The following is a 12,257-nucleotide window of genomic DNA, read 5'->3' on the forward strand; positions in this document are numbered from 1 at the left end:
CACGAATGGGACAGAGGTACCCAAGCAATCGACTTTTGTACAAAGTCTTCCATCTGGTAATGCGTACTAGCATGGTAGTATTTCGGTATGAAATATGAGACATGGCAGTGAAAGTACAGAGTAAGGAGGCATAATACCATAATCCTGAAGAATGATAAGTCGTGAATGGTACAATGAATATCACAGAGTATTCTATGATATATAAGGCGCTGTTCATATCTATAGCAATCGGTTACCGTTTTCTGTCAGGCAGGCCCTCAGCCTGTTTACCATTTTACATTAGCAAACATTTTTGTTATAACCCTAATATTATATCTATATTAAAAATGAATCTACAAAAACATATAAATAAATAAATATGATGATATCATCACATCATCGTCAGCTGACCACAGTCATTATGTGGTAACTTATCAATAGTTGGTAGGTATATGTAGTTATAAAATGTAATTTTGTTCCATTTGGATTGGCGTCATTACTTTGATGAGTAAATTCCACTAGACGAGGTGACGCTTGGGGTTTAAGGTCTAACCGCAAATCTGAGTGAGCGATAACACCTATATTTTAGAAAAACTTAAAAAAAATCAGATCTCAGTGCGGTTGTATTTTTTTATGTTTGCTACCTTATAGCTCCGTAAGTTCTAAACCAATTTGGAAAATTCTTTTTTTTTTATTTAATTTAAAAAAAGAATAAGGTATTCAATTCGGTTGCATTTTTTATTTATGTCTGTTACTTCATAACTCCGTCAGTTCTGAATCGACTTAGAAAATTCTTTTTTATCTCAAAGGATATATTTACAGATTGTTTCCATAATTTTTTTATCAAAATTGTTTAAGAAGTATAGTTTTTACAGCAAAATAACCGGGTTTGTCATGATTGAAGGCGGTTTTTTGAGGGACACAATCTTTATTATTTAAGTAATAAAAAAATTAGAGATTATTGGTCTATTTAGGATTATTTTCTACTCTCGAACATGTTTTTGCGAAATTTCTTTCCCATCCTGGGATAGGTACTCATGAAATTAAACGCTGTTTTCACAGTTACGAGTACATATCACCAACGTCCAATCGCGGCGAATACATACTGGCGGGGCACCATTGAAGAATGATAGATGATCAATTGGCCCATCATGATAATTTTAACAAGAATTAATCATGATGGTATACCGTATGTATGTAGCACAGCAAGGCAGTGTTACCATTCTATTATCATCTATTAAAGAAAACCCGGACCGCGGTCAATTCTAATTCTATTGTCCTTCTCATAATTCACAAGTGTGTCTCTATTTGTAATAACACCTATGTTTTTAAAGAATTACGTACACTATTGTACTGAGCTATCGCGTAATAACTTTAAATTTACATAGGTGACAATATACAATTTATGACAAACATACTAGGAAATTATAACAGTAATTTTCAAAATAAGTCTTAATTTTCTAAACACTTCATAATTATGAGTCACGGTTAATGAATATATTGTTATTCCTAGTAACGTATTAGCAAACATACTGTGAACACGTACCTACCGGCGGTTTGCGTCACGATTCGCTCTTGACACATTTCATAATGAACATGCTTGTTGCCTGCCAAATTTTCACTAAGTATTCACGTGGGGTCGTGCCATGTGGTCTCGGCAAATAATGAGCCACGCCTTCCTTTCCTGCTGGTGCTATAAGAGACTAAGGGAATTTAACGATTGAGAGATAGGCAGCAGCGTCCCGCTTAAAATATCACTAAAGCATAACTGTGGTTATCAAACCACCTGCCAAGTGTGGCAACTACTGGCAAATCCCCCCTTATGGGATAGGCTTATGTTCTCTAGTGGACAGTTAACGGCTGGTATGATGGTGATGATTCACATGAGAAAAATATTACGAATATTGTAGCTTTCTTCAAGTTAAAGAAGTTCTGGTGAAAGCAAAAAAATATTACTAAAGTGTTTGGTTACTAACGAATATGACTTTTAGTAAAACAATAATAAAAGAAAATAACTTTTAGTGTAGAAGAAATGAAAAGTAATCGATTACCATCGAGTCTGACGTTTAATACCCAAGAGAGAAATTGTCTACCACTGTTTTAAATTCAAGTAAAGACCCACTTTCTCCCCTTTTTAAAGCGACTTTCAAAAAAAGGAGGTTTCATTGTGTCTAAATTTTGGTAGCTATGTTACTCGGCTATTCGCCAATTTTAAATTTCACAATTTTTTTTTAATAGAATTTCGTGTTTGTACCATATGACAATTGAAGTTGCTAATTATTGATGGAGCTAAAAACTGCTTTATGGCAAGGCAATTTAAAGAAAGGCGTCGTATATTTGCAAAAAAATTACAAATATACGATGCCGTATTCTGAATTCAAATATTTTCAAAGTAATATAATTTGTATATCTAGAAAATATTTTAGTGTATGTGTGTGTTTATAATGAAAGTAATGTATTTAGCTAAATTTACATTACGAATTAGGTGATAGATTAATATAAGATTAGTAGCTGACTCGGCAAACGTTGTTTTACCATATACGAGTACACTATTTCGAGAACTATACATGAACATTTATCCTACTACAATTATTATATTCGATTGCTATCTTGTAACTCTATTGCGGCATATAAAAATCGCGATTAAAAAACAGGGGTTATTCGCAAAAGAGTGAAAATTTGAATTTGTATGTATTTTTCAATGCTAAGTCATTATAAAATAAAAATAAAAGAAAATTGTCAAACAAATAAAAATAAAATATTCAGAGGTGGGTCACCCTTATCATTGGGAGGTAGGAAAAATAGATGTTGGCCGATTCTCAGACCTACCCGATATGCACACAAAATTTCATAAAAATCGGTAAAGCCGTTTCGGAGGAGTTTGGTAACAAACACCGCGACACGAGAATTTTATATATTAGATGTTCCACAAGAAAACGGACTTATACATTAACCGTGACTCATAATCATGAAATGTTTAGAAAATTAAGACTTATTTTTGAAAATTACTGTTATAATTTCCTAGTATGTTTGTCATAAATTGTATATTGTCACCTATGTAAATTTAATGTTATTACGCGATAGCTCAGTACAATAGTGTACGTAATTCTTTAAAAACATAGGTGTTATTACAAATAGAGACACACTTGTGAATTATGGGAAGGACAATAGAATTAGAATTGACCGCGGTCCGGGTTTTTTTTGATAAATCATAATAGAATGGTAACACTGCCTTGCTGTGCTACATACATACGGTATACCATCATGATTAATTCTTGTTAAAATTATCATGAGATTATCTGTCATTCTTCAATGGTGCCCCGCCAGCATGTATTCGCCATGATGGACGTCGGTGATATGTACTCGTAACTGTGAAAACAGCATTCAATTTGATGAGTGCCTACCCCAGGATGGGAAAGAAATTTCGCAAAAACATTTCGGAGAGTTGAAAATAATCCTAAATAGACCAATAATCTCTAATTTTTTTATGACTTAATTAATAAAGATTGTGTGCCAAAAAAACTATTTTAATTGTGGTTAAACCAGTTATTTTTATTTAAAAACTAAACTACTAAATCGATTTTGATGAAATTTCTATGGTACAAATATGTAGATATATTTTTTCAGATAAAAAGAGAATTTTATAAATCGGTTTAGAACTGATGGAGTTATGAGATAAGAAACATAAAGTCGGTTGAAAAAAATACTATTCAAAAATGCTTATAATTAAGTTTATTAGAATATATTTTATTTTTATTTGGAAGCAAAATCAAATGTGGGCGAAAAATGAGTCACTTTCTAAACAGATGTAGCAAAAAATAAATACCTATATGATGATGACGTGATGATCTCAGTTTGAACTTGGAGATTGTGTGAAAGGTGATAATGTGCGAAAGATAATTTAAGATTCTACCGTAAAAAAGGAAACAGCGACGTAGAACGCGACAAAAAAATGTATAATTAATAAAATAATTTCTAGTATTTAAATAAAAATGGCGGCGAAATAAATTACGCCAATTACTGTAAATAAAGTAATTACTTATAAGTACAATAGGTATTTTTTTTTAATGGATGATAATGGAATGGTAACCCCGCCTGCGCTATCGGTATACACTGGCGGGGCTCCATTGAAAGATGATAGATGAGGATGAAAAGGTAGGTCGGTTAGCGCATTGTAACAAATTCAATGATAAATAAGTCACGGTGGTTTCCAGGGGAACCGCGTGAAGGTCGATCTGATGGGGTATATTGATAGCAATGGGGACTAACCTCTCCTTTACTAACAGTGCTTCCCATCGGTACAATAGGTATTCATAGATACCTATATAGAGTTAGTGGATGCAGGTGGTTATAGGTGAATAGGTACCTGTTTTTGCATAAGACGAAGAAAACAAAGTTTTGTATTAACGTAAAAAAAAAGGAAAAATGCGAAACAAAATCAAACCTGTCTTTTTCGACAAGTGTCAAAAGAATTTATCAATAGATATGTTATCGCTATGCGCCAAATGAGATAGAACTAGACAGCAATGTCTGGCGTCTTGTTCTTTCTTATGTATGTGGAAACCAAATAGTTTCTATCGTATGGATTCCTTTACCACTTGTTTAGTGGGTAGTTGGATAGTGTGTTTGATGTCCTTCTCTAGCGGGGAGAGACCCGTGCCCACTACGTTATCGGGTTGTAATCGATGATTCATATTTTTTTTCCGAATAGAGGAAAAAAAAATACGGTATTGTCTATGAATCGAAGCTATGATGAGTTATGAGTGATGAATGTCATGTACGAGTATGGTATGCCTTACGAAAACTATGTACATTCTAAATTTACAATATGTACATGTAATACACTACTTAAATATATTTTTTTTTCTAAGAATAATATTCAGTAACGCCTCTTTTGTATGTCATTTACTTTTAAACATTTGTGACATACTATATATGTAATGTATATAAATTACTATGTATGTATATAAATTTGAAATTCATAGGCAATGGCGTAACAATAGGGTGGCAGGACTGGCAAAATGCCACGGGCCCCCGACCCAAAAGGGCCCCGGCTCAAGAGGCCGCGAGCTCCGAAATTGGTTTACCAATTTAAATAAAAATCTGCATGGTAGTACCTTATATTATTTTAGTTACTTTTAATCACTTTAATTAACTTATACAGCTTAGTACACAACCAACTTAAGTAAAGTCATATTGACCAGAGGCAAAAAGTGAAAACGACACAGTTGTTATCTGTCCAGTGTTAACATGTTAAACATAGGCCTCACCCATGAGCAGGTCTTTGCCAATAGTTGCCATGCTTGGTAGACGGATTGGCTACCGCAGTTAGGCTTTAGAAATATTTTAAGAGGGACGCTGCTGTCCTTCTCTTGCTCTCCCTTAGTCGACTCTTACAACGCCCATAGAAAAGGAAGGGGTGGCCTATTCTATGCCGGGACCGTACGACCAGTTATTATTGATTCTTACCTCTTTTCTTATACGGTTCAAATGAATGTCATGCAATTTTGGAATGGAGAAGAACGTGAGATACTTTTTCCTGGTCAATGGATCTATTGTTGTGAGTGATTGCTAATCACGCGAACAAAACCGCCGGTAAAAATTTATTGGTAATAAAATAAAATCAGTCGGAAGAGTGCGAGTGTTTTAAAAAGATGTTATTTTTCTTATTTTATCCTATAATAATTTAACTACAAGGTTAATCTAGATAGCAACTCAATTTGTTTACATAAACACGTGCTCTTAAGAACCTATTGTTACTTATAAAGACCGGAAGTTTTGGGACCGGACAATTTTATTGTTCGCATACAGCTATCATATTTTATTGCATTTTGATCTTTACGTCTGTCCCGATAAGGTTTATGATTATTTTTAAACTTTTGTGCGTTTGTAATTATGTTTGTATTTACGTATAATTAATCTCATACGGGAATTATTAAAATTTGGTTGACTTAATATACTGTATGGGGAGGAAAGGGACTGTTAGTAATGTCACTGACCTATTGCTGGAAATACTATCAGGTCGACCTCCACGCGGTTCCTTCTGAAAACCATCGTGGTTAATTCTAATGGAATTCGTCACGATGGGTTATCTGATCTGCCTTTTCATCCTCACTTATCATCCCTCACTGGTACCCACCAGCGTATACCGTTGAGCGGGTTTGCCATTCCATTATCACCCAGTAAATATATATATATATATATATATATATATATATATATATATATATATATATATATATATATATATCTGATGTATTATCATAAACTCTGAATTTATTTATTTATATCTAGTAATAGCTATTAACATTTATTATTATAATGTAAATATATTATAATGTAATCCAAATAAGTTTTGAATATTCACGAATTGAAATTAGAATTATAACAAATGTGTGAATATTTGTTATGCCATGCAACTTCAATTCCATATAATATCAGACCCGTCACGTTCACACATTTCCAAAAGCACTTAACTAGTGTAACCATTTTCTTGTCTCGTTTTTATGATTGCATCGCTGGTCTGTCAGTAAATAGTACCTTATAGTACGTCTTATTACCTAATATTTTATTGACGTATTATGTTACCTTCACAATTGTAAAGTAATACATTTTACAATTGTGAAGGTAACATAACGAAATCAATAGTAATAAATAATGTAGTGTAGAAAATATCTAAATAAATTACCTAACATGTAAACATAAACACTTCGAAGGTTTGTAAGCGAAACAGTTTTCAAAGTCGCTACGTGCGTCACAAGCGTTCTTCGCGTAATAGCACCTGTTTGTCTCCTATCTCGTTCGCACATTGTATTTCATGCAATGGTAGAAAGAGTAAGAAGAACAATAAGATGTGCCGAACTCCTTTTAGAGATCATTAAACTGAAAAAAAAATTGCACGCATCAAAGATCTTTCTAGCGTGTCTCTAAATGGATGTTCTTTTGTTTTTAATAGCGTATTCTAGAGAAATTAACGTTAACACACGTCATAACAAAATCATTAGGTAAAAGAAGCCATAAAAAAACTACAATTAAATATCAATGATTTTTATAAAAAAAAAAAAAAAATATAGTAGTTATAGTTAAAAAGGCATTTTTTTTTGTACAACTTAAAATATGGCAAACAAGCTGACGGCCCATCTGATGGAAAATGGCAACCGTCGCCTTGTACGATCCCGAAGGAATAAGAATTTGTTAACATAGATAAAATAAATGAAACAAAATAAATAAATAGATAAGAAACGTTGACAATAAAGAAGCAGGTATGTAGGTACTATTTACCTGCAAAGGTTGTTTCATCGTGTTAAGTCTCGATTGTGTATTTAAAATATGTGTAAACAACGCGAAAGTTTAAAATTAACTATAGCATAGATAAAGAATATATTTATTACATTATAAATTGCCACTTATATTTTTTTTTATTTTGTTTTTGGGGAAATCTGACGGGAATTGGTTGAACGTATTAGCCCTGCATCATTTTAAATAAATAAAAGTTTGTATAAATCTATATAACCAATACTGAATTTGAAAAAAATACATTTCAAATAGCTAAATCGTTAATAATTCTTATCGATATCAACGTTTTAAACAAAGACATAAATAAATAGGTGTAAAACACTTGAGTAAAATTTTATTTTAATGTGTTCAGACTTTTAGGTTGCATAGATGATTCATTTTTCAGTTTCGTCAATATAAAGACAGTGCCGACTTTTGGTCCATATAGTTATTTACCAAGTATATAAATCAATATAAATATAAAACAGTTGATACAGAAACATCATTACACTTCATAAAATATCACGTGATGTTGTTATGATGCTTGCAAATAGGGTTGTAATTTGTTTGAATTTAATATTTTATTCTAAAAATAAACAAAGCGGTTCGATTTGACATGTGATTTTAGTTCATTGATGTAATATAACGTTAATTTCATAATCTAAGTTTTATTTAATAATATATATAACTTTTAAATTGTAATTAAATTAAAATAATATTTTTGTTGACAATTGGTAAATTTTTATCACTACACTTTTTGGTCTTGCTTTTTGGTACATTTTATATTATTAATTTATAATTAATTTAATTTGTAAAAAGATAATAACATCATTATTATTTTACAAACCCAACAATCAGTTTAGAAATTTGCTATCAGTCTAAAATATAAATTCTTGTGATATTTCTAAAATATCCTGTAAGAAATAGTCAAACTGGGAACATTTCCTTTTTTAAAACCCAACAAAATTAATAAAACTTAACAGGATATCGCGATATTGTAATTTTTAACCAGGTTAGCATTTTAAAAGTTTTTTCATTAACTGACAACCCTATAAAAAAGTCGTTATTCACCAATTGTGCCTCATCTACTGCTCCCACGACATTAAACTGATTGTTTTAATCATACATATACCTACATATATGAATGACTTGATGATTCTAAAGTAAGGAGACTACGACTGCACACTGCTGTTTTCCTTAAAAACTGCGTAATTTAATATTCAAAAATTTTATTTTATTCTTTTATATTTTGTATTCGTTTTGTCCACGTTCAAGGGGAGCCTTACCTTATTAGGCTGCTATTATTAGCTGGTATGCTATGCAGACTGTGCAGGTCTCGACATAGAATAGGCCACCTCTTCCTATCCCGTGGGTGTCGTAAAGGCCAACTAAGAGAGGGCGAGGGATGGACAGCAGCGTCCTTCTTAAAACATTTCTAAAGCCTGACTGCGGTTACCAATTCGCCTGCCAAGGCAAAATCTTTAATTGCTATATTTTTGTTTCAATCATCATTATCATCACATCAGCCTTTAATTGTTCACTGCTGAACGTAATCCCCCTCTTGGGGGGGTTTTGCCAGTACTTGCCACGTTTGGCAACCGCAGTTAGGTTTTAAAGATGTTTTAAGAGGGACTCTGCTGCCTTTTTTTCATCGATGATTCCCTCTAATTTAGTATGTGAAATAACGTATTAAGATTAGGGTATGATAAGGCTGACATATCTATATATATATCCTTGTAAGAAAAAAGCCTTTAAAAAAAAGGGTAAAAAATGCTGGCCGATTTTTCTGGGTATCGTGTGTGAATCATAAGTAAACGGTTGGTTGGAACAGAAGTAATCCTATTCAGTTTACGATTATCATGCATTAATATTTAAATATTTTTGTGAAATCCATTGTTTTGTGTATTAGTCATTTAGGTAAGAGAATATTAATGGAAATTGTTTTCAGTCGGTTACACACAGCTTTCCTACTACATACACACGTAATGCATTTCATCAGAATATGTTTCAAAATTACGTATGTTATGGCATCTATTGTCTTGTGAATTAGTCACTATGGGCCATCAAGTTTATGGAAATTGTCGTCAGAGGTTGGTATCTTTACTAGAGGGAGACTTTGTACAAAAGCCCATTCGTGTTTCTAACCTGAAGCAGTTGTGTTTGCATGGCTGTGTTTCAGTTTGAAAGGTGGGATATGGCATGAATTTACTGGGTACAGAGGAATAGCATCTGAGTCTTCAGGAATGGCAACGCATGGGGGGTATTATGGGCGAAACAGTATACTCTGTTATGTCCATGGTACTGCTCATGTCTATAGGCGACGGTTACAACTTTCCATAAGGTGGGCCGTCAGCTTGTTTATCATTCTAAGTTGTATAAAAAAAAATCTACCAAAGAATCCTAATTAGTAATCGTTTTTAGATTTGTTAGAACTATAAAAAATTACGTCAATAATATCTATACTAAAATATTGGGTAAAGCAAATGTCTGTTGGTGTGTTACTAACTGACTACTGAAGGGATTCTTTTTACTTGGTGAAAATAGAATGGTAACCCTGCGCTATCGGTTTACGCTGACGGGGCACCAGTGAGGGATGATAGTTGAGAATAAAAACAAGTTGATCTTCAAACAAAACAACCGACTGGTTATTTTATTTTTCATGAGCTAAATCTAATCTATTTTATTAAAATACCCTACAACCAACATATCATAATAAGGTAAGGCGCAAAAAAACCCGAAATACTTCAAAAAGATAATTTCCGATGGTTGGACAGAGAATTGAACTTGTTTGTATCTAATTTACGCAAAGCAATGTGTCTGTCATTGCGTCACGTAGGTTGTCAATATTACGAGTACTTATTACAAGAAACTATATTACGCAGTAGGACAAAATCGATGTGTCGAGTAACATCCACTCTATAGATGTCGTCATATTAAACAATTATTGTGCTGACTGTACTACTCGTGCACATTGTAATTATGATAGTATGTGCTGCATACTAGTGTTGCCTATATAATCGATTATCAATTAATCGATTAAGTTCACACAGATTAATCTAAATCTAAATATTTATTAAATGATATATGCAATTTAATCGGTATAATAATAATACCGATTATAATAATATGAATAGAATCGATTATATTGATAGGTAATTTAAATTTAAACCGATTAATTTATATAATATATATAATACTATAATATATTATTGCCACGGCATTGCACGTTCAATTCCTGCATGTACGAACAATTTACAAATTTTAGCTCTCTAGACTTAGTAGTTTTTATAGGTATAGATAAATAGATATTATTGTTCCAGTAATAATCGATTAATTTTTGTCCGTGGCCTTGCTTGCTTTCACACTACTACTATTATTCCTTTACGAGTGAATTCAAAAGTAAAATAGTAATTCTGATTTTGAACTAAGATCCTGAAACTTTCACGTGTCTAACTTCTAAATTGACGAAATTACATATAAATTTTTAACCCCCGTTTTACTCCCCTAGGAGCTGAATTTTCAAAATGCTTTTCATATTATAAGCTGTATAAGAAAATTGTCTGCAAAATTTTAAGACTCTAGATTCAGCGGTTTCGGCTGTGCATTGACATATGGGCTAGTAGTAGTAATAATTAATTATATAATGAGTTACTATATTATTTGTGGCCTCAATAAAATTATCGATGTCCAATGATTATTAGCCAACACTATAGTATACACCTTCTCCAAAACCGGAATTTATCCAATAGGATAGTTTTACACTAGCAACGTGTTCTTTCTTTGACGTCATTGCTCTGTTCTGTGGTCTTTACTGGGTACGTCGTGACTCACTAAACGTATAGCTTGGTTTATATTGGCCACAATGTGTCTGTAATCCTCAGTTACATATGACATTACTCGTGTGCGGACTATTTTGTTCGATTTTTGAATTTTCTATTCTTTTTTCGAATATTTGGGAATATTTTTGTAGTGTTTCCTGTGTGTTATTAAAGTTATTTAATTTAGTGACAGACATTTAAAAGTGATATTAAGATGCATTCAAAAAGTATTTATTATTGCATTGAAGATTTTATGGATGTTGTTTTCTGGGCATATATTCGTTATAGCAAAAAGGTATTTTTAATATACATTTTTTAAATTTTAAATATAATATTTAAAAATGTTGTTTATGGTTTTTAACTTATATAGATTTATTATTTAACTTATGTAGATACCTAATGTAAGCCAAAAGAAAGGAATGGAGAGATTTTTATATATATAATTTTTTTTTAATTTTTGAACGTAATAAATTGTTTACTTTCTATATTTGTTTTTTTTTATAAATACAATATATTTATTTTATTTAAGAGAAGGTGCAAATTCAAGTCTGCTTCGAAATTATTCAATCACTTGGAATATGTTTTTCGTATTTTAATAATATTTACATAACAAATAATTTACCTATTTATTAATATATTACCTGACTACCTCTATAACGCAGTGGTTATGCGAGTTTCGTACAATACAAATTCCCAGTTCGATTCTCAGTTCCTGATACATCGTAATCACATGAAAGAACTCGTATATATTTTTTATAATAACAATAGTCTATCCATATCTACATCATGTGAATGTAACAGTAATATTTAGTATATTAACATTTATTAAACTTTTATTAAAATTGACATAAATATCAGTCATGAGATAATTTTTTCTTTATTGAAATGACGCGTGCAACACTAACAGTTACTTTCATGTATTTATATTAATTTAATGAAATTAAATATTATTACTTTATTGTTGTATCAGCCATTATTGTCTATTGCTGAACATAGGCCTTTTCCATAAGGGGGTTTTGCCAGTTGTTTTTTTTTTATGATTTATAATTATATTAAATTAAATTTATAAATTATATTAAATAGTTTATTTCCATGATTTTTGTTAACTCTACTAATAATAAACCGAATTTAAGTTATATTAATTTTATGTTAAGATTCATTTTTCGGTCGAGGGAAAGACTAGAT

At 31.6% G+C, this 12,257-nt stretch overlaps 1 protein-coding gene across 4 annotated transcripts in view; it reads left to right on the forward strand.

Annotated features, from left to right (window-relative positions):
* The window catches only part of LOC113512951 (inositol-trisphosphate 3-kinase B), a 186,446-nt gene that overhangs the window by 166,688 nt on the left and 7,501 nt on the right, over nucleotides 1-12,257 (forward strand). The gene's annotated exons all lie outside the window — the stretch shown is intronic.

Source organism: Galleria mellonella, unplaced genomic scaffold, assembly GCF_026898425.1.
Source record: "Galleria mellonella isolate WM207_F2 unplaced genomic scaffold, CSIRO_AGI_GalMel_v1 utg21, whole genome shotgun sequence".
Taxonomy (NCBI): domain Eukaryota; kingdom Metazoa; phylum Arthropoda; class Insecta; order Lepidoptera; family Pyralidae; genus Galleria; species Galleria mellonella.